We start from the raw sequence: 20,505 nt of genomic DNA, 5'->3' as shown, positions 1-20,505 counted from the left end.
AGTCTCCGGAGAATGCCGACGTGAAATACTTAGTTCTTGTGATGTATTTTCTACCCCTGGTAGAGACCCTCGCGGTTGTCGTCGTCGTCGTCGTCGTCGTCGTCGTCGTCGTCGTCGTCGTCGGCGCCGCCGCCGCCGCTTTGGTAACAGCGGCAACTCGCCATTGTATGACATAGGGTGAGGTACCTTCTGCAACCGACAGAGATGGCAGTAAGCGATTGAAGCTGATTTGCAACCTCTTGTTTGATCAGCGTCATAAGGGCTTGAATGTAACTTGCGATGGGACACAGCAAGAAGTAGCGTCGCCTTTTTAGTACTGAAACTGGAGATGGAGGATTGCGTCAAAGATGGGAAATTCATTCCGGCAAGCGTACAAATGGCGAAAACGAGGTGTGTGTGGGGAAGCATATTGCGCCAGTGACCGTGTGGCCTAATGGATAAGGCGTCGGACTTCGGATCCGAAGATTGCAGGTTCGAATCCTGTCACGGTCGAGCTTTTCCAGTTCTGCAAAAGTTGCATGCTGTTTTACTGTGTTGTTTGAGTAGTACAAAATTAGTTGAAAGTTGCTGCTGTCCGCTTCCTGGCTGCAAACCGGCGCCTACCTGAAGCTCAAGCAAGACAAAGGGGTTGTGTAGCGAAATTTTCGGCACAGTGCCGATCAGGAGAGTTCTTTTCGAACTACTGCATCTGACTCAGGACCCAAGAGCTACACCACAGGCGTCTGCGCACTGTCGAGCATGTGTGTTGAATAATGGTGCTGATAGCCACGTATCATTTCAAGTAGATTTGATGCCTTTCGGAGACAATTTTCCATTGAATAGGATTGTAGCTCATTTGTGGCAGCAGGAAATAAGCTGTAGTCAAAAGGATCTTCCATAGATGGTCGCAGGTCGCATAAATACTGTATGGCTCGTAACGCGTTGTGTGGAGCCCGGCTAGCTCAGTCGGTAGAGCATGAGACTCTTAATCTAAGGGTCGTGGGTTGGAGCCCCACGCTGGGCGGCGCTAAATTTTGTGTCTACGCGGATGCAACCTGCGCCCCTCTCGTGAGCCTTGCGTAATGAACGTAACGGGTTACGACGATGCCTAGCTTCGTATGAATATCAGAGGAATGGTTTTTGAAGCTGAAAGTAACTCTGAAATGAAATAAATGTGTTGTTTTGGAATTTTAGGCGTACATCGATATCGTGTGAGATGTGTAGGAAAGCAGCAGCTGTGCTAACTAAATGCAAGTAATGGTCGCTAATGCGGTGCGTTTCCAGCTGAAGGGCTCCGATTCACTAGTCCATAAGAATAAAGTACCCGAAAAGGGCGCTAGGCGGCGCCTCCTTAGCTCAGTGGCAGAGCGCTGGTCTAGTAAACCAGAGGTCGTGAGTTCGATCCTCACAGGAGGCAAATGAATTTTGTAACAGCCCCATCTACCGTAGCGCTTTCGAAAAAAGTGGTCAAGGATAAAAAAAATTATGAATGGGTGCGGTATTTAAGAATTGCTCTCGCAAAAGAATAGTGCGAATGGTGCTATTAAAGTAGGCACCGGAAACTGTTGCTTTTGGCAGTCTCCGGAGAATGCCGACGTGAAATACTTAGTTCTTGTGATGTATTTTCTACCCCTGGTAGAGACCCTCGCGGTTGTCGTCGTCGTCGTCGTCGTCGTCGTCGTCGTCGTCGTCGGCGCCGCCGCCGCTTTGGTAACAGCGGCAACTCGCCATTGTATGACATAGGGTGAGGTACCTTCTGCAACCGACAGAGATGGCAGTAAGCGATTGAAGCTGATTTGCAACCTCTTGTTTGATCAGCGTCATAAGGGCTTGAATGTAACTTGCGATGGGACACAGCAAGAAGTAGCGTCGCCTTTTTAGTACTGAAATTGGAGATGGAGGATTGCGTCAAAGATGGGAAATTCATTCCGGCAAGCGTACAAATGGCGAAAATGAGGTGTGTGTGGGGAAGCATATTGCGCCAGTGACCGTGTGGCCTAATGGATAAGGCGTCGGACTTCGGATCCGAAGATTGCAGGTTCGAATCCTGTCACGGTCGAGTTTTTCCAGTTCTGCAAAAGTTGCATGCTGTTTTACTGTGTTGTTTGAGTAGTACAAAATTAGTTGAAAGTTGCTGCTGTCCGCTTCCTGGCTGCAAACCGGCGCCTACCTGAAGCTCAAGCAAGACAAAGGGGTTGTGTAGCGAAATTTTCGGCACAGTGCCGATCAGGAGAGTTCTTTTGGAACTACTGCATCTGACTCAGGACCCAAGAGCTACGCCACAGGCGTCTGCGCACTGTCGAGCATGTGTGTTGAATAATGGTGCTGATAGCCACGTATCATTTCAAGTAGATTTGATGCCTTTCGGAGACAATTTTCCATTGAATAGGATTGTAGCTCATTTGTGGCAGCAGGAAATAAGCTGTAGTCAAAAGGATCTTCCATAGATGGTCGCAGGTCGCATAAATACTGTATGGCTCGTAACGCGTTGTGTGGAGCCCGGCTAGCTCAGTCGGTAGAGCATGAGACTCTTAATCTAAGGGTCGTGGGTTGGAGGCCCACGCTGGGCGGCGCTAAATTTTGTGTCTACGCGGATGCAACCTGCGCCCCTCTCGTGAGCCTTGCGTAATGAACGTAACGGGTTACGACGATGCCTAGCTTCGTATGAATATCAGAGGAATGGTTTTTGAAGCTGAAAGTAACTCTGAAATGAAATAAATGTGTTGTTTTGGAATTTTAGGCGTACATCGATATCGTGTGAGATGTGTAGGAAAGCAGCAGCTGTGCTAACTAAATGCAAGTAATGGTCGCTAATGCGGTGCGTTTCCAGCTGAAGGGCTCCGATTCACTAGTCCATAAGAATAAAGTACCCGAAAAGGGCGCTAGGCGGCGCCTCCTTAGCTCAGTGGCAGAGCGCTGGTCTAGTAAACCAGAGGTCGTGAGTTCGATCCTCACAGGAGGCAAATGAATTTTGTAACAGCCCCATCTACCGTAGCGCTTTCGAAAAAAGTGGTCAAGGATAAAAAAAATTATGAATGGGTGCGGTATTTAAGAATTGCTCTCGCAAAAGAATAGTGCGAATGGTGCTATTAAAGTAGGCACCGGAAACTGTTGCTTTTGGCAGTCTCCGGAGAATGCCGACGTGAAATACTTAGTTCTTGTGATGTATTTTCTACCCCTGGTAGAGACCCTCGCGGTTGTCGTCGTCGTCGTCGTCGTCGTCGTCGTCGTCGTCGTCGTCGTCGTCGTCGTCGGCGCCGCCGCCGCCGCTTTGGTAACAGCGGCAACTCGCCATTGTATGACATAGGGTGAGGTACCTTCTGCAACCGACAGAGATGGCAGTAAGCGATTGAAGCTGATTTGCAACCTCTTGTTTGATCAGCGTCATAAGGGCTTGAATGTAACTTGCGATGGGACACAGCAAGAAGTAGCGTCGCCTTTTTAGTACTGAAACTGGAGATGGAGGATTGCGTCAAAGATGGGAAATTCATTCCGGCAAGCGTACAAATGGCGAAAACGAGGTGTGTGTGGGGAAGCATATTGCGCCAGTGACCGTGTGGCCTAATGGATAAGGCGTCGGACTTCGGATCCGAAGATTGCAGGTTCGAATCCTGTCACGGTCGAGCTTTTCCAGTTCTGCAAAAGTTGCATGCTGTTTTACTGTGTTGTTTGAGTAGTACAAAATTAGTTGAAAGTTGCTGCTGTCCGCTTCCTGGCTGCAAACCGGCGCCTACCTGAAGCTCAAGCAAGACAAAGGGGTTGTGTAGCGAAATTTTCGGCACAGTGCCGATCAGGAGAGTTCTTTTCGAACTACTGCATCTGACTCAGGACCCAAGAGCTACACCACAGGCGTCTGCGCACTGTCGAGCATGTGTGTTGAATAATGGTGCTGATAGCCACGTATCATTTCAAGTAGATTTGATGCCTTTCGGAGACAATTTTCCATTGAATAGGATTGTAGCTCATTTGTGGCAGCAGGAAATAAGCTGTAGTCAAAAGGATCTTCCATAGATGGTCGCAGGTCGCATAAATACTGTATGGCTCGTAACGCGTTGTGTGGAGCCCGGCTAGCTCAGTCGGTAGAGCATGAGACTCTTAATCTAAGGGTCGTGGGTTGGAGCCCCACGCTGGGCGGCGCTAAATTTTGTGTCTACGCGGATGCAACCTGCGCCCCTCTCGTGAGCCTTGCGTAATGAACGTAACGGGTTACGACGATGCCTAGCTTCGTATGAATATCAGAGGAATGGTTTTTGAAGCTGAAAGTAACTCTGAAATGAAATAAATGTGTTGTTTTGGAATTTTAGGCGTACATCGATATCGTGTGAGATGTGTAGGAAAGCAGCAGCTGTGCTAACTAAATGCAAGTAATGGTCGCTAATGCGGTGCGTTTCCAGCTGAAGGGCTCCGATTCACTAGTCCATAAGAATAAAGTACCCGAAAAGGGCGCTAGGCGGCGCCTCCTTAGCTCAGTGGCAGAGCGCTGGTCTAGTAAACCAGAGGTCGTGAGTTCGATCCTCACAGGAGGCAAATGAATTTTGTAACAGCCCCATCTACCGTAGCGCTTTCGAAAAAAGTGGTCAAGGATAAAAAAAATTATGAATGGGTGCGGTATTTAAGAATTGCTCTCGCAAAAGAATAGTGCGAATGGTGCTATTAAAGTAGGCACCGGAAACTGTTGCTTTTGGCAGTCTCCGGAGAATCCCGACGTGAAATACTTAGTTCTTGTGATGTATTTTCTACCCCTGGTAGAGACCCTCGCGGTTGTCGTCGTCGTCGTCGTCGTCGTCGTCGGCGCCGCCGCCGCTTTGGTAACAGCGGCAACTCGCCATTGTATGACATAGGGTGAGGTACCTTCTGCAACCGACAGAGATGGCAGTAAGCGATTGAAGCTGATTTGCAACCTCTTGTTTGATCAGCGTCATAAGGGCTTGAATGTAACTTGCGATGGGACACAGCAAGAAGTAGCGTCGCCTTTTTAGTACTGAAATTGGAGATGGAGGATTGCGTCAAAGATGGGAAATTCATTCCGGCAAGCGTACAAATGGCGAAAATGAGGTGTGTGTGGGGAAGCATATTGCGCCAGTGACCGTGTGGCCTAATGGATAAGGCGTCGGACTTCGGATCCGAAGATTGCAGGTTCGAATCCTGTCACGGTCGAGTTTTTCCAGTTCTGCAAAAGTTGCATGCTGTTTTACTGTGTTGTTTGAGTAGTACAAAATTAGTTGAAAGTTGCTGCTGTCCGCTTCCTGGCTGCAAACCGGCGCCTACCTGAAGCTCAAGCAAGACAAAGGGGTTGTGTAGCGAAATTTTCGGCACAGTGCCGATCAGGAGAGTTCTTTTGGAACTACTGCATCTGACTCAGGACCCAAGAGCTACGCCACAGGCGTCTGCGCACTGTCGAGCATGTGTGTTGAATAATGGTGCTGATAGCCACGTATCATTTCAAGTAGATTTGATGCCTTTCGGAGACAATTTTCCATTGAATAGGATTGTAGCTCATTTGTGGCAGCAGGAAATAAGCTGTAGTCAAAAGGATCTTCCATAGATGGTCGCAGGTCGCATAAATACTGTATGGCTCGTAACGCGTTGTGTGGAGCCCGGCTAGCTCAGTCGGTAGAGCATGAGACTCTTAATCTAAGGGTCGTGGGTTGGAGGCCCACGCTGGGCGGCGCTAAATTTTGTGTCTACGCGGATGCAACCTGCGCCCCTCTCGTGAGCCTTGCGTAATGAACGTAACGGGTTACGACGATGCCTAGCTTCGTATGAATATCAGAGGAATGGTTTTTGAAGCTGAAAGTAACTCTGAAATGAAATAAATGTGTTGTTTTGGAATTTTAGGCGTACATCGATATCGTGTGAGATGTGTAGGAAAGCAGCAGCTGTGCTAACTAAATGCAAGTAATGGTCGCTAATGCGGTGCGTTTCCAGCTGAAGGGCTCCGATTCACTAGTCCATAAGAATAAAGTACCCGAAAAGGGCGCTAGGCGGCGCCTCCTTAGCTCAGTGGCAGAGCGCTGGTCTAGTAAACCAGAGGTCGTGAGTTCGATCCTCACAGGAGGCAAATGAATTTTGTAACAGCCCCATCTACCGTAGCGCTTTCGAAAAAAGTGGTCAAGGATAAAAAAAATTATGAATGGGTGCGGTATTTAAGAATTGCTCTCGCAAAAGAATAGTGCGAATGGTGCTATTAAAGTAGGCACCGGAAACTGTTGCTTTTGGCAGTCTCCGGAGAATGCCGACGTGAAATACTTAGTTCTTGTGATGTATTTTCTACCCCTGGTAGAGACCCTCGCGGTTGTCGTCGTCGTCGTCGTCGTCGTCGTCGTCGTCGTCGGCGCCGCCGCCGCTTTGGTAACAGCGGCAACTCGCCATTGTATGACATAGGGTGAGGTACCTTCTGCAACCGACAGAGATGGCAGTAAGCGATTGAAGCTGATTTGCAACCTCTTGTTTGATCAGCGTCATAAGGGCTTGAATGTAACTTGCGATGGGACACAGCAAGAAGTAGCGTCGCCTTTTTAGTACTGAAATTGGAGATGGAGGATTGCGTCAAAGATGGGAAATTCATTCCGGCAAGCGTACAAATGGCGAAAATGAGGTGTGTGTGGGGAAGCATATTGCGCCAGTGACCGTGTGGCCTAATGGATAAGGCGTCGGACTTCGGATCCGAAGATTGCAGGTTCGAATCCTGTCACGGTCGAGTTTTTCCAGTTCTGCAAAAGTTGCATGCTGTTTTACTGTGTTGTTTGAGTAGTACAAAATTAGTTGAAAGTTGCTGCTGTCCGCTTCCTGGCTGCAAACCGGCGCCTACCTGAAGCTCAAGCAAGACAAAGGGGTTGTGTAGCGAAATTTTCGGCACAGTGCCGATCAGGAGAGTTCTTTTGGAACTACTGCATCTGACTCAGGACCCAAGAGCTACGCCACAGGCGTCTGCGCACTGTCGAGCATGTGTGTTGAATAATGGTGCTGATAGCCACGTATCATTTCAAGTAGATTTGATGCCTTTCGGAGACAATTTTCCATTGAATAGGATTGTAGCTCATTTGTGGCAGCAGGAAATAAGCTGTAGTCAAAAGGATCTTCCATAGATGGTCGCAGGTCGCATAAATACTGTATGCCTCGTAACGCGTTGTGTGGAGCCCGGCTAGCTCAGTCGGTAGAGCATGAGACTCTTAATCTAAGGGTCGTGGGTTGGAGCCCCACGCTGGGCGGCGCTAAATTTTGTGTCTACGCGGATGCAACCTGCGCCCCTCTCGTGAGCCTTGCGTAATGAACGTAACGGGTTACGACGATGCCTAGCTTCGTATGAATATCAGAGGAATGGTTTTTGAAGCTGAAAGTAACTCTGAAATGAAATAAATGTGTTGTTTTGGAATTTTAGGCGTACATCGATATCGTGTGAGATGTGTAGGAAAGCAGCAGCTGTGCTAACTAAATGCAAGTAATGGTCGCTAATGCGGTGCGTTTCCAGCTGAAGGGCTCCGATTCACTAGTCCATAAGAATAAAGTACCCGAAAAGGGCGCTAGGCGGCGCCTCCTTAGCTCAGTGGCAGAGCGCTGGTCTAGTAAACCAGAGGTCGTGAGTTCGATCCTCACAGGAGGCAAATGAATTTTGTAACAGCCCCATCTACCGTAGCGCTTTCGAAAAAAGTGGTCAAGGATTAAAAAAATTATGAATTGGCGCGGTATTTAAGAATTGCTCTCGCAAAAGAATAGTGCGAATGGTGCTATTAAAGTAGGCACCGGAAACTGTTGCTTTTGGCAGTCTCCGGAGAATGCCGACGTGAAATACTTAGTTCTTGTGATGTATTTTCTACCCCTGGTAGAGACCCTCGCGGTTGTCGTCGTCGTCGTCGTCGTCGTCGTCGTCGTCGTCGTCGTCGGCGCCGCCGCCGCCGCTTTGGTAACAGCGGCAACTCGCCATTGTATGACATAGGGTGAGGTACCTTCTGCAACCGACAGAGATGGCAGTAAGCGATTGAAGCTGATTTGCAACCTCTTGTTTGATCAGCGTCATAAGGGCTTGAATGTAACTTGCGATGGGACACAGCAAGAAGTAGCGTCGGCTTTTTAGTACTGAAACTGGAGATGTAGGATTGCGTCAAAGATGGGAAATTCATTCCGGCAAGCGTACAAATGGCGAAAATGAGGTGTGTGTGGGGAAGCATATTGCGCCAGTGACCGTGTGGCCTAATCAGTTCCGCTTGAGACGCGACAGCGATCGGACGTGCTGTGTATTCGATCCGCCGTTTCCCTCGGGTTGTGACTATTTACTTTCTGTGTGTGACGTTTCTTTGTCTTCTTTTCTTCGTTGTTTCGTCGCCTTAGTGTTGTGTTGTGTCTTGTGTTGTATAGCGGCTTTTGCCGCATTAATTAAGTGTTATGGCTTCCCGGTTGTTTCCGCGGAAGTGTACTCTCAGTTTTCAGTTTAACAAGGCCACCAGGAATGTTCAACCAACTTCGTTGGAAATTCACGAATGGATTGTGGATACGATTGGCATTACATCGGACCAGGTACATACGGCGTATTTTGACACAGAACTTTACTGCTTTTTTGTGAAATTGTTGAACCCGGTTTTGCTAGATAAGATTTTACTTAAACATGGTGAGCAAGTGTCGTTCCGTCATAGAGATGGTTCTGTTAGCAGTGTTACTGTTTCAAATGCGGAAATTACGTATACCACAGTTCGGGTTTATAATTTACCCCCTGAAGTTGAAAACAGTTATCTCAAGGAAGCTTTGCTTGGTTATGGTACCGTTCGGTCAATTCGAAATGAACGTTGGTCTGCACAACATAAGCTGCAATGTTATAATGGTATCAGATCGGTTGAAATGCATATTAAGTCGAATATACCGTCCCACCTGGTTGTATGTGGTTATCGTGTTCATCTCACTTATGAGGGGCAAGTTGGTACGTGTTTTCTATGTAATGAAAATGGTCATGTTCGTGCTAATTGCCCTAAGCGGGTGTTTGTGCTTAAAAATGGGCTAGCACAACGCCGCAAATTAACGGTTGCCGATCTTGTGCCAGCAGCTTCCTCCACTGTCTCCTGTCAGCCTCCTGCAGTAGATTCTTCACAACGGGTGACACCTTCCTCTGATGCAGGTTTTCCCCCGTTACCCACTCGCCCAGATGTATCGGCTGCTTCTACACCGATCCCGTCTGTTTCCAATAACAAACGCCGTCGTGCTAGTGATACCGGTAGCACTGATGACGAAGCTGCTGTTTCGCAGCCGGTTTGCGAATCTGACCAGAGAATTCCGGAATCTCCCATGCTTGTTTTGGATTCTGTTCCCACTGTGTCTCCTGCTTTGCCTGCTGACGTCAAACTTGCTGCCACGCCGTCGGCGCAAGAGCCCCAACATTCGGTCGAGGTGGTGTTGACATCCCTCCCGACACAGGCATCACAACATGTTGACGACACTTCGGTGCAGACAGCTGTTTGTCGGAAAATCGCTTCTAGAACTGCGCGCTCCGCTTCAGCGGATTCCAAACCTATCTCTCCACCTCCTACACTTCCAATACCTACACCTTCTGATGCCGGTGCCGATGTTCCTGATGCAGTTTTCCCCTTGCTGGCTCCTTCTTCTGATTCCTCTCGTCCTGCTAATCCTTCGGATGCCTTGGTTGACGTACCTGATCTCGAACCCCCCACTCCACCTACTCTTGAATCTGGTGTGCATCAGATACGCCGTCGGGTGAAAGTGCCCCCCAATCTTCACGCGGTGCGGAAAAAACACAAGCATGCAAAGGATGACTCTGATTCCGTTGATTCCGGGCAATCACCCTCTGCCATGTCTGATGTTGATGATCTGGATGTAGTTGCTTCTAATGTGGTGTAATTAGGGTTCATTTTCCCTTTTTTGGTTGATGTTGCAGGCGTACACGTTTATCACCTTAAATATAAATAGCATTCAATCTGCTCTGAAGTTAGCGTCTCTGCAGCAGTTCATTTATGACTCTGCAGCTGATGTTGTTTTCCTGCAGGAAGTCTCCGTTGCACACCTGTTCGTTCCTGGCTTTCGCACTATTATAAATTTTGCGCCTGAGTTTTCCACAGGTACTGCCTTACTAATTCGTGACGGTATCCCCGTTACCGAAATTGAGCTCTTAGACTCGGGAAGGGGTATTGGTTGTCGGTTATTTGACACAACCTTGGTTAATATTTACGCCCCCTCTGGTTCCAGCAAACGGCAGGAAAGGTCTCGTTTTTATAAAGAGGATCTGATTTATCTTTTACGCAAAAATCCTGCGACTTTGATATTGGGGGGTGATTTTAATTGTGTATTACAAGCTAAGGACCAATCCCCTCATTTTAATTATTGTTTCGAGCTACATTCTCTTGTACGTCAACTACGACTACGCGATGCGTGGGAGGTTAAACACCCCACTTTAGTTAAATTTACATTTTTTACTGCCACGTCAAGTAGTCGACTGGACCGATTGTATATTTCTGATCCCCTTAGTGTTTCTGTTTTAAATGTAGATGTTATTCCAGCCAGTTTTACGGATCATTGTGCCCTTGCGGTTATAATTAATTTGGAGCGTCAGCCTCTTAAACTTTATCGGCCACTGTGGAAATTAAATGTCTCCTTGCTCGATGACCCTGACATCGAACCTCTAATACAGACGGCGTGGGACATGTGTTTACGTTCTCTGCGATACTATCCGTCTAAGCTTCACTGGTGGATCCACTGTGCGAAGCCAAAACTACGTCGCACTTTAATGTCCTACAGTTATAATAGAGCGCGAGATCTGAAACTGACTTTTGAGTATTATTATTCGGTGCTTCGCGAACTTTATGATACATCTCGAATGACATGTGCCCACCTTTCTGAGGTTCGGAAAATTAAAGCCAAGCTCCTTAGTATTAAACGGCTTCAGATGGAAGGATTGAAGATTAAATCTAAACCGCCGTCCACCTTAGCACATGAAATGACTTCCATGTACCATCTGTTTCGTCACCACAAGAACCGTCGACGTGTATTGATTGACGGCCTTATGGCAGCTGATGGTCGCCGGCTTACCTTACAGAATCAAATAACCCATGAACTTACCTGCTACTATGAGACCTTATATGCTGTGGCTGATTCTGATCCGCTTGATGTTGACGAGATTTTAACTGCTATCCCATCAGTTTTAACAGAGGACCATAATATGGAATTTTTAGCTCCTTTTACTGCAGACGAAATTTCAGCTTTCATTGCTTGTTCACCATCTCACAAATCTCCTGGTCCGGATGGCCTTCCTAAGGAGTTTTTTGTTCGCTTTTGGACTATTATAGGGCCTGTTTTTACGGATATCGTAAATGAAATTTTGAATGGTGGCACAATTCCAGCCGATTTCAAGAGAGGTACGGTTGTCCTGATACCGAAATCTGCTGGTTTGAAGACAGCTAGTGACTTTCGTCCTTTAACCCTTTTAAATTTTGATTATAAGACGGCTGCTAGGGCTGTTAATGCACGTCTATCCCTCTTGCTTACACCTGTGATAACTCCTTGTCAAAGCTGCTTTCCGGGGCGCTCCATCTTGACGCCTCTGGCGGGGTATCGTGATATTGTGTCGATTGTTGCTGTCACCAATATTTCCTGTGCGCTTTTATTTGTTGATTTTAGTAAGGCTTTTGATCGTGTGTCCCATTCGTTTTTAGAGCTTCTGCTGCGCCGACTCGGTTTTAATGAAAAGGCGCTGCTGGTTCTTAAGAATATGACGACTGGCATTTCTGCTAAGATTGACATTAATGGACAGCTGACGAAGGTCATTGATATTAAACGTGGCGTCCCGCAAGGTAGCCCTTTATCCATGACCCTTTATGCTCTCTCCCTTCAACCACTCCTCACACGTCTCAACTCGACACTTCGTGGTCTTACGATCTCTGGGGTTACCCAGACAGCAACAGCTTATGCTGATGATTTGGTTGTTTTACTTCGTTCCTCCGCAGAAGTGCCGCCGTTGAAAATGGAACTAGATAAATTTTCTGCGGCCTCAGGTTCTCGTATCAACCCCCGTAAAAGCAAACTCCTGAATTTGCGGGGCTTTGAACATGTGGTTGTTCCGTGGGTTACGGCTGTTGAACATCATACACATTTAGGTATCTATCTTGAACGGTGTCCTCTTCGTATGGCTGCGAAAAATTGGCAAGTGGCCATTTCCAAGCTTCAAGGTGTTTTATTCGAACACTCATGGCGTTCGATACCGATACTGCAAAAAAAGCATGTATTAGACACTTATGTTTTATGTAAAGTATATTACGTTGCTCAGTTGTTTCCGCTTCCCAGAATGCAGGGTGCAAAAATGGTCCAGCTTATTAACAGATATATTTGGCGGGGGCACATTTTTAAATTACGTTGTGATGTTCTTACGAAGCCGCGACTTGAGGGCGGCTTGTCGTTCACCGATGTCCGTGTCAAGGCTGCTGCCCTTTATGTTAAGCGCACCCTCCATCTTTTATTTTCTGAGTCCCCGACTGTTACTTCGCGATTATTCCATGTCGTTCGTCCTGCGAGCTTGTCACCGCCTATTAACGTAGGGCCTCTAAATGCGAAGCTACGGCATGTTCGGGACTTCTACATTGAGATTAGTTATCTGGATCTCCACTTACAACGTAGTCCTGTTTTTACTACGCGAACACTGCTTGACAAATGGCGCAGGTCTTCTTCTTCCATCCCGATTGTTTTACAATATCCCCGTTTTCATTGGCGTCACATATGGACGAATATCAGCTTACCCGTTCATTCCGCAGCTGTTGCCTCCCTATGGTATAAGGTAGTTAATCAGCTGATTCCTACGAACGAACGACTTCATCGTATAGGTTTAAGTGTCACTCCGCTTTGTCAAACGTGTGGTTGTATTGATACACTCCCACACCGATTTACCTGCGCTGACCGTCTTCGCATGTGGTACTGGCTGCGCCGACAATTGGCGTTACTCACCAGAAGCTCGGAATCAGCTTTTACAACTGATATTCTCTGCTGGCCGGACACGGTTTTTTATCCCCGGACAAAGAACAACACCATTATGTGGCTTCTTGGCCGTTACATTTTTGCAGTGGTTGATGGTGATGGTATTTCCGATTTTATTTCGTTTACTGGTTACATGCTTCATGAGTACTGGACGCAACAATCTTTCCCACATCTTAAGAGGGACTTTGCGAATATGCTCAGTATTGTTTTCGAAAAGCAGGGGATTGGTTAAGTTTCCACTTCTATTGCTCGCTCCTGCGCCAGTTGCATTAATGGCGCCGGTATAGGGGGATACTGATCTCACTTCATGATAGGGGAGACGTTCACGCTAGCTCTTAGTTACTTTGCCTTCCTGCCAAGCTTTCACCTGTTTAGTTAGACAACGCATAAATAAGCCCCGTGTCCACATATCAGTATCAAGCGACTCCGAACCAAAGACAATTACTACGTACTGGTGCCACTGTGCTTCAGTGCAGGGAGGAGGAGACGTCATGGCCAGGCCTCGGGATTCGACCCCTGCCCAACGCGCCTCCACCGAGCTGCACTGGGTCATTAAAATGGTTTAACACAAAGACAAAAAAAAAAAGTGGTTAAGTATAAAAAAAAAAAAAAAAAGTGGTTAAGGCGAAAAAAAAAAAAAAAAGTGGTCAGGACATTGCGTTGTGGCAAAAAGAAAAAAAAAAAAAAAAAAAAATGGATAAGGCGTCGGACTTCGGATCCGAAGATTGCAGGTTCGAATCCTGTCACGGTCGAGTTTTTCCAAAATAAAAAAAAAAAAAAAATGGATAAGGCGTCGGACTTCGGATCCGAAGATTGCAGGTTCGAATCCTGTCACAGTCGAGCTTTTCCAGTTCTGCAAAAGTTGCATGCTGTTTTACTGTGTTGTTTGAGTAGTACAAAATTAGTTGAAAGTTGCTGCTGTCCGCTTCCTGGCTGCAAACCGGCGCCTACCTGAAGCTCAAGCAAGACAAAGGGGTTGTGTAGCGAAATTTTCGGCACAGTGCCGATCAGGAGAGTTCTTTTGGAACTACTGCATCTGACTCAGGACCCAAGAGCTACGCCACAGGCGTCTGCGCACTGTCGAGCATGTGTGTTGAATAATGGTGCTGATAGCCACGTATCATTTCAAGTAGATTTGATGCCTTTCGGAGACAATTTTCCATTGAATAGGATTGTAGCTCATTTGTGGCAGCAGGAAATAAGCTGTAGTCAAAAGGATCTTCCATAGATGGTCGCAGGTCGCATAAATACTGTATGGCTCGTAACGCGTTGTGTGGAGCCCGGCTAGCTCAGTCGGTAGAGCATGAGACTCTTAATCTGAGGGTCGTGGGTTCGAGCCCCACGCTGGGCGGCGCTAAATTTTGTGTCTACGCGGATGCAACCTGCGCCCCTCTCGTGAGCCTTGCGTAATGAACGTAACGGGTTACGACGATGCCTAGCTTCGTATGAATATCAGAGGAATGGTTTTTGAAGCTGAAAGTAACTCTGAAATGAAATAAATGTGTTGTTTTGGAATTTTAGGCGTACATCGATATCGTGTGAGATGTGTAGGAAAGCAGCAGCTGTGCTAACTAAATGCAAGTAATGGTCGCTAATGCGGTGCGTTTCCAGCTGAAGGGCTCCGATTCACTAGTCCATAAGAATAAAGTACCCGAAAAGGGCGCTAGGCGGCGCTTCCTTAGCTCAGTGGCAGAGCGCTGGTCTAGTAAACCAGAGGTCGTGAGTTCGATCCTCACAGGAGGCAAATGAATTTTGTAACAGCCCCATCTACCGTAGCGCTTTCGAAAAAAGTGGTCAAGGATTAAAAAAATTATGAATGGGTGCGGTATTTAAGAATTGCTCTCGCAAAAGATTAGTGCGAATGGTGCTATTAAAGTAGGCACCGGAAACTGTTGCTTTTGGCAGTCTCCGGAGAATGCCGACGTGAAATACTTAGTTCTTGTGATGTATTTTCTACCCCTGGTAGAGACCCTCGCGGTTGTCGTCGTCGTCGTCGTCGTCGTCGTCGTCGTCGTCGGCGCCGCCGCCGCTTTGGTAACAGCGGCAACTCGCCATTGTATGACATAGGGTGAGGTACCTTCTGCAACCGACAGAGATGGCAGTAAGCGATTGAAGCTGATTTGCAACCTCTTGTTTGATCAGCGTCATAAGGGCTTGAATGTAACTTGCGATGGGACACAGCAAGAAGTAGCGTCGCCTTTTTAGTACTGAAATTGGAGATGGAGGATTGCGTCAAAGATGGGAAATTCATTCCGGCAAGCGTACAAATGGCGAAAATGAGGTGTGTGTGGGGAAGCATATTGCGCCAGTGACCGTGTGGCATAATGGATAAGGCGTCGGACTTCGGATCCGAAGATTGCAGGTTCGAATCCTGTCACGGTCGAGTTTTTCCAGTTCTGCAAAAGTTGCATGCTGTTTTACTGTGTTGTTTGAGTAGTACAAAATTAGTTGAAAGTTGCTGCTGTCCGCTTCCTGGCTGCAAACCGGCGCCTACCTGAAGCTCAAGCAAGACAAAGGGGTTGTGTAGCGAAATTTTCGGCACAGTGCCGATCAGGAGAGTTCTTTTGGAACTACTGCATCTGACTCAGGACCCAAGAGCTACGCCACAGGCGTCTGCGCACTGTCGAGCATGTGTGTTGAATAATGGTGCTGATAGCCACGTATCATTTCAAGTAGATTTGATGCCTTTCGGAGACAATTTTCCATTGAATAGGATTGTAGCTCATTTGTGGCAGCAGGAAATAAGCTGTAGTCAAAAGGATCTTCCATAGATGGTCGCAGGTCGCATAAATACTGTATGGCTCGTAACGCGTTGTGTGGAGCCCGGCTAGCTCAGTCGGTAGAGCATGAGACTCTTAATCTGAGGGTCGTGGGTTCGAGCCCCACGCTGGGCGGCGCTAAATTTTGTGTCTACGCGGATGCAACCTGCGCCCCTCTCGTGAACCTTGCGTAATGAACGTAACGGGTTACGACGATGCCTAGCTTCGTATGAATATCAGAGGAATGGTTTTTGAAGCTGAAAGTAACTCTGAAATGAAATAAATGTGTTGTTTTGGAATTTTAGGCGTACATCGATATCGTGTGAGATGTGTAGGAAAGCAGCAGCTGTGCTAACTAAATGCAAGTAATGGTCGCTAATGCGGTGCGTTTCCAGCTGAAGGGCTCCGATTCACTAGTCCACAAGAATAAAGTACCCGAAAAGGGCGCTAGGCGGCGCCTCCTTAGCTCAGTGGCAGAGCGCTGGTCTAGCAAACCAGAGGTCGTGAGTTCGATCCTCACAGGAGGCAAATGAATTTTGTAACAGCCCCATCTACCGTAGCGCTTTCGAAAAAAGTGGTCAAGGATTAAAAAAATTATGAATTGGTGCGGTATTTAAGAATTGCTCTCGCAAAAGAATAGTGCGAATGGTGCTATTAAAGTAGGCACCGGAAACTGTTGCTTTTGGCAGTCTCCGGAGAATGCCGACGTGAAATACTTAGTTCTTGTTAGTGATGGGCTAACCTGCGATTTTCCGATATCAGTGATTTCTGTGAATGCTACTTTTCAGTATCTGTTATTCTTAACTGTGATTTGTCGCAGTTAAGAGTCGCAGTTAAGGAACCTAAGTCGCGTATCCCTCCGCCACTGCTATTTCTGCTACTTCCGCGATTTCTGCGACTTCTGCTACTTCTGCGACTTCTGCTACTTCTGCGATTTCTGTGACTTCTGCTACTTCTGCGATTTCTGTGACTTCTGCTACTTCTGCGATTTCTGTGACTCCTGCGATTTCTGCGACGTACCACCGTATGAAAAAGTTACATCTGTCCACACAGAAAATTGCATCTCAACAAACCTGTCATTGGTAAGTATGTTTTACGTTTATTCTTCCGCTGGCTTTAATTTTGTATTAAAGAAACAACTGTGAAAATATTAATAGTGTAATTAATATGTAAGTAGCCGCACAGTACCGTAATAGTTCGTGTTTAGAAAATGAATTCTAACATATTGTTATGTTCATAGGTACCTGAACTACATTTCAGTCACTCAGTAAAGAGATAATTCAAAATATCATTGTCAACAGATCTGAAGAAATTGCCAGTCTTTAGACCGTTTTCGTCAGACGAGAGGTTAGTTTCTATGCGTTTTGATGGACTTAATTACTTCGGTGAGATCGTTCTTGCGAATGTGATATAGCAAATATTAGCAAATGTGATATAGCAAATATTAGCAATCTACTCTGTCAATTATATTGCTAGTAATTACTGACAGCAAAAATTGTTTAATAATCCTTGTGTTTTTGCAGACGCAGTTCTGACTGATTACTGGTTGCTGTACATATCTATCCACATCAAGGCTGTTGAGAGAGACTCGTGAAGATTCAAGACAGCTCTTAGAGGATTTGCAGTTTAAAAGTAAAATAATTATGAAATAAGTGTGCGACTGATTAAAGTGTTTTATTGAAGTTGTTGTGCGATTTTAAAGGAATAATAAATGTTAAATAAATTGAGTGAATAATAAAAATCTCATTTTCCACATGTTAAGCCGTCCTATATCCGTAATTTTCCGCCACTTATTTATTGGTAAACACTTGTTGGATACAGATGTGCCGCCCCCCCCCCCCCCCCTTTCTCCACAATCTTGGTGTGACACTGACCTGTAACATATCCCGAAGTCTACAATATGCATTTTGAGGCTGTTGTTATGAAAGTGGGGAAGTACAGATCTTCCAGTTAAATCAGGAATAGCTTAAGTGCATTACTTGAAAGTGACACAGGAAAAGCTTACTTATGTAGGTGGTAGTAGTGTCGGCAAAAAGTTATTGTGTGTGAAGTTGCCATGTAGAACACCAGGTGTAAAACTTTTCTCCCGAGTCTTGAACTGTGTCGGAACAAAAGTGAGGCATTCATATGACTGTTTTCATTTCTCTACACTTATACAGATGTCTGAGTTCTGCTGTGTTAACATTGCAAAGTCCTGTAGGCATGTGGAGTATTAACCAAAACTGTCATATTGGAAGCAGAATCAAACACATTTGTTACGTTACTTGATATTTTCAGGAGAAAAAGGCAATGTTGCTTCTTATTAATATAATACATTCAGAGTCACAGCAGTATTTGACCAACCATAACTGATGCTGAATGTGCATGTCGTCATATAATATGAAGGGCTTATTTCAATAGTGGTACAAGTCCATTACCAACACTTTTCTGTCTATAATGCTTCTGAAATTAGTGATCCAAACAAACATAAATAAAGGTTCATCTCTAGCAAGAAGCCATATGCTTGAATATTTCTGGTATCTCAACTGCAGATTTTTCAGCGCTCATTTAACTTTACGACTCTATATCTCAAAATTAACAAAAATGGACTTGTACCACTACCGAAATAAGCCCTTCATATGCACACACAGCACATCGATCTCGTGAGGCACAAGGCTCTCATAACGAAGTACGTACGTCGGTCAACAGATGACACTAGGAAAAGTATGTTAACTGCGCTTTTTAGTTGCTACTTGCGACTCTTAGTTGCGATTTGTCACAGAAATCGCAGTTTGACTCGGTAGCGAATAGCGTAGTATGAACTTTGCTCAACAGATGGCAGTGCTAACTGCGCTTTTTAGTTGCTACTTGCGACTCTTAGTTGCGACTTGTGACGGAAATCGCAGTTAGACTCCATAGCGCACCGCAGATATGGACGTAGTGCGAACTTTGACCCACAGATGGCACTGTTAACCGCGCTTTCTAGTTGCTACTTGCGACTCTTAGTTGCGACTTGTCACGGAAATCGCAGTTAGACTCCATAGCGTACCGCAGAGATGGACGTAGTACGAACTTTGGCCAACAGATGCCACTGTTAACCGCGCTTTTTAGTTGCTACTTGCGACTCTTAGTTGCGACTTGTCACGGAAATCGCAGTTAGATTCCATAGCGTACCGCAGAGATGGACGTAGTACGAACTTTGACCCACAGATGGCACTGTTAACCGCGCTTTTTAGTTGCTACTTGCGACTCGTAGTTGCGACTTGTCACTGAAATCGCAGAAAGCAGTGCTAAATTCGACCAATAGATGGCTCACGTCTTTGAATATGAAATACTATTTGCGACTGCTAACTGTGACTGAAATCGCAGTTAGATTCTGTAAAGTTGCTACTGTGATATCTGTGACTTCTCAGTCACTGTGATTTCTAACAGATACGCGATTTCCTGCCCACCACTAGTTCTTGTGATGTATTTTCTACCCCTGGTAGAGACCCTCGCGGTTGTTGTCGTCGTCGTCGGCGCCGCCGCCGCTTTGGTAACAGCGGCAACTCGCCATTGTATGACATAGGGTGAGGTACCTTCTGCAACCGACAGAGATGGCAGTAAGCGATTGAAGCTGATTTGCAACCTCTTGTTTGATCAGCGTCATAAGGGCTTGAATGTAACTTGCGATGGGACACAGCAAGAAGTAGCGTCGCCTTTTTAGTACTGAAATTGGAGATGGAGGATTGCGTCAAAGATGGGAAATTCATTCCGGCAAGCGTACAAATGGCGAAAATGAGGTGTGTGTGGGGAAGCATATTGCGCCAGTGACCGTGTGGCCTAATGGATAAGGCGTCGGACTTCGGATCCGAAGATTGCAGGTTCGAATCCTGTCACGGTCGAGTTTTTCCAGTTCTGCAAAAGTTGCATGCTGTTTTACTGTGTTGTTTGAGTAGTACAAAATTAGTTGAAAGTTGCTGCTGTCCGCTTCCTGGCTGCAAACCGGCGCCTACCTGAAGCTCAAGCAAGACAAAGGGGTTGTGTAGCGAAATTTTCGGAACAGTGCCGATCAGGAGAGTTCTTTTGGAACTACTGCATCTGACTCAGGACCCAAGAGCTACGCCACAGGCGTCTGCGCACTGTCGAGCATGTGTGTTGAATAATGGTGCTGATAGCCACGTATCATTTCAAGTAGATTTGATGCCTTTCGGAGACAATTTTCCATTGAATAGGATTGTAGCTCATTTGTGGCAGCAGGAAATAAGCTGTAGTCAAAAGGATCTTCCATAGATGGTCGCAGGTCGCATAAATACTGTATGGCTCGTAACGCGTTGTGTGGAGCCCGGCTAGCTCAGTCGGTAGAGCATGAGACTCTTAATCTGAGGGTCGTGGGTTAGAGCCCCACGCTGGGCGGCGCTAAATTTTGTGTCTACGCGGATGCAACCTGCGCCCCTCTCGTGAGCCTTGCGTAATGAACGTAACGGGTTACGACGATGCCTAGCTTCGTATGAATATCAGAGGAATGGTTTTTGAAGCTGAAAGTAACTCTGAAATGAAATAAATGTGTTGTTTTGGAATTTTAGGCGTACATCGATATCGTGTGAGATGTGTAGGAAAGCAGCAGCTGTGCTAACTAAATGCAAGTAATGGTCGCTAATGCGGTGCGTTTCCAGCTGAAGGGCTCCGATTCACTAGTCCATAAGAATAAAGTACCCGAAAAGGGCGCTAGGCGGCGCCTCCTTAGCTCAGTGGCAGAGCGCTGGTCTAGTAAACCAGAGGTCGTGAGTTCGATCCTCACAGGAGGCAAATGAATTTTGTAACAGCCCCATCTACCGTAGCGCTT

The 20,505-nt window shown here is 46.4% G+C and overlaps 23 non-coding genes across 23 annotated transcripts; all 23 read left to right on the top strand.

The window, feature by feature from the left end:
* The first annotated feature begins 419 nt into the window (after positions 1 to 419).
* Positions 420 to 492, top strand: Trnar-ucg. The gene has a single exon. It is a non-coding gene; the product is annotated as a tRNA-Arg (tRNA).
* A 438-nt stretch (positions 493 to 930) lies between these two features.
* Trnak-cuu lies at positions 931 to 1,003 on the top strand. The gene has a single exon. It is a non-coding gene; the product is annotated as a tRNA-Lys (tRNA).
* A 321-nt stretch (positions 1,004 to 1,324) lies between these two features.
* Positions 1,325 to 1,396, top strand: Trnat-agu. Its single transcript has one exon. It is a non-coding gene; the product is annotated as a tRNA-Thr (tRNA).
* Positions 1,397 to 1,965: 569 nt separating this feature from the next.
* Positions 1,966 to 2,038, top strand: Trnar-ucg. The gene has a single exon. It is a non-coding gene; the product is annotated as a tRNA-Arg (tRNA).
* Positions 2,039 to 2,476: 438 nt separating this feature from the next.
* Trnak-cuu lies at positions 2,477 to 2,549 on the top strand. The gene has a single exon. It is a non-coding gene; the product is annotated as a tRNA-Lys (tRNA).
* A 321-nt stretch (positions 2,550 to 2,870) lies between these two features.
* Positions 2,871 to 2,942, top strand: Trnat-agu. The gene has a single exon. It is a non-coding gene; the product is annotated as a tRNA-Thr (tRNA).
* A 587-nt stretch (positions 2,943 to 3,529) lies between these two features.
* On the top strand, positions 3,530 to 3,602 carry Trnar-ucg. Its single transcript has one exon. It is a non-coding gene; the product is annotated as a tRNA-Arg (tRNA).
* A 438-nt stretch (positions 3,603 to 4,040) lies between these two features.
* On the top strand, positions 4,041 to 4,113 carry Trnak-cuu. Its single transcript has one exon. It is a non-coding gene; the product is annotated as a tRNA-Lys (tRNA).
* A 321-nt stretch (positions 4,114 to 4,434) lies between these two features.
* Positions 4,435 to 4,506, top strand: Trnat-agu. The gene has a single exon. It is a non-coding gene; the product is annotated as a tRNA-Thr (tRNA).
* Positions 4,507 to 5,063: 557 nt separating this feature from the next.
* Positions 5,064 to 5,136, top strand: Trnar-ucg. Its single transcript has one exon. It is a non-coding gene; the product is annotated as a tRNA-Arg (tRNA).
* Positions 5,137 to 5,574: 438 nt separating this feature from the next.
* On the top strand, positions 5,575 to 5,647 carry Trnak-cuu. The gene has a single exon. It is a non-coding gene; the product is annotated as a tRNA-Lys (tRNA).
* A 321-nt stretch (positions 5,648 to 5,968) lies between these two features.
* On the top strand, positions 5,969 to 6,040 carry Trnat-agu. The gene has a single exon. It is a non-coding gene; the product is annotated as a tRNA-Thr (tRNA).
* Positions 6,041 to 6,606: 566 nt separating this feature from the next.
* Trnar-ucg lies at positions 6,607 to 6,679 on the top strand. Its single transcript has one exon. It is a non-coding gene; the product is annotated as a tRNA-Arg (tRNA).
* Positions 6,680 to 7,117: 438 nt separating this feature from the next.
* Trnak-cuu lies at positions 7,118 to 7,190 on the top strand. Its single transcript has one exon. It is a non-coding gene; the product is annotated as a tRNA-Lys (tRNA).
* A 321-nt stretch (positions 7,191 to 7,511) lies between these two features.
* On the top strand, positions 7,512 to 7,583 carry Trnat-agu. The gene has a single exon. It is a non-coding gene; the product is annotated as a tRNA-Thr (tRNA).
* A 6,637-nt stretch (positions 7,584 to 14,220) lies between these two features.
* On the top strand, positions 14,221 to 14,293 carry Trnak-cuu. Its single transcript has one exon. It is a non-coding gene; the product is annotated as a tRNA-Lys (tRNA).
* A 321-nt stretch (positions 14,294 to 14,614) lies between these two features.
* Positions 14,615 to 14,686, top strand: Trnat-agu. Its single transcript has one exon. It is a non-coding gene; the product is annotated as a tRNA-Thr (tRNA).
* A 566-nt stretch (positions 14,687 to 15,252) lies between these two features.
* Positions 15,253 to 15,325, top strand: Trnar-ucg. The gene has a single exon. It is a non-coding gene; the product is annotated as a tRNA-Arg (tRNA).
* A 438-nt stretch (positions 15,326 to 15,763) lies between these two features.
* Trnak-cuu lies at positions 15,764 to 15,836 on the top strand. Its single transcript has one exon. It is a non-coding gene; the product is annotated as a tRNA-Lys (tRNA).
* Positions 15,837 to 16,157: 321 nt separating this feature from the next.
* Trnaa-agc lies at positions 16,158 to 16,229 on the top strand. The gene has a single exon. It is a non-coding gene; the product is annotated as a tRNA-Ala (tRNA).
* Positions 16,230 to 19,491: 3,262 nt separating this feature from the next.
* Positions 19,492 to 19,564, top strand: Trnar-ucg. The gene has a single exon. It is a non-coding gene; the product is annotated as a tRNA-Arg (tRNA).
* A 438-nt stretch (positions 19,565 to 20,002) lies between these two features.
* Trnak-cuu lies at positions 20,003 to 20,075 on the top strand. Its single transcript has one exon. It is a non-coding gene; the product is annotated as a tRNA-Lys (tRNA).
* Positions 20,076 to 20,396: 321 nt separating this feature from the next.
* Trnat-agu lies at positions 20,397 to 20,468 on the top strand. Its single transcript has one exon. It is a non-coding gene; the product is annotated as a tRNA-Thr (tRNA).
* The last annotated feature ends 37 nt before the right edge of the window (positions 20,469 to 20,505 follow it).

This window comes from Schistocerca piceifrons, unplaced genomic scaffold (genome assembly GCF_021461385.2).
Source record: "Schistocerca piceifrons isolate TAMUIC-IGC-003096 unplaced genomic scaffold, iqSchPice1.1 HiC_scaffold_1772, whole genome shotgun sequence".
NCBI classification, from domain to species: domain Eukaryota; kingdom Metazoa; phylum Arthropoda; class Insecta; order Orthoptera; family Acrididae; genus Schistocerca; species Schistocerca piceifrons.
Note: the sequence above shows the minus strand (reverse complement) of the source record. Positions and strands in the feature narration are given on the sequence as shown.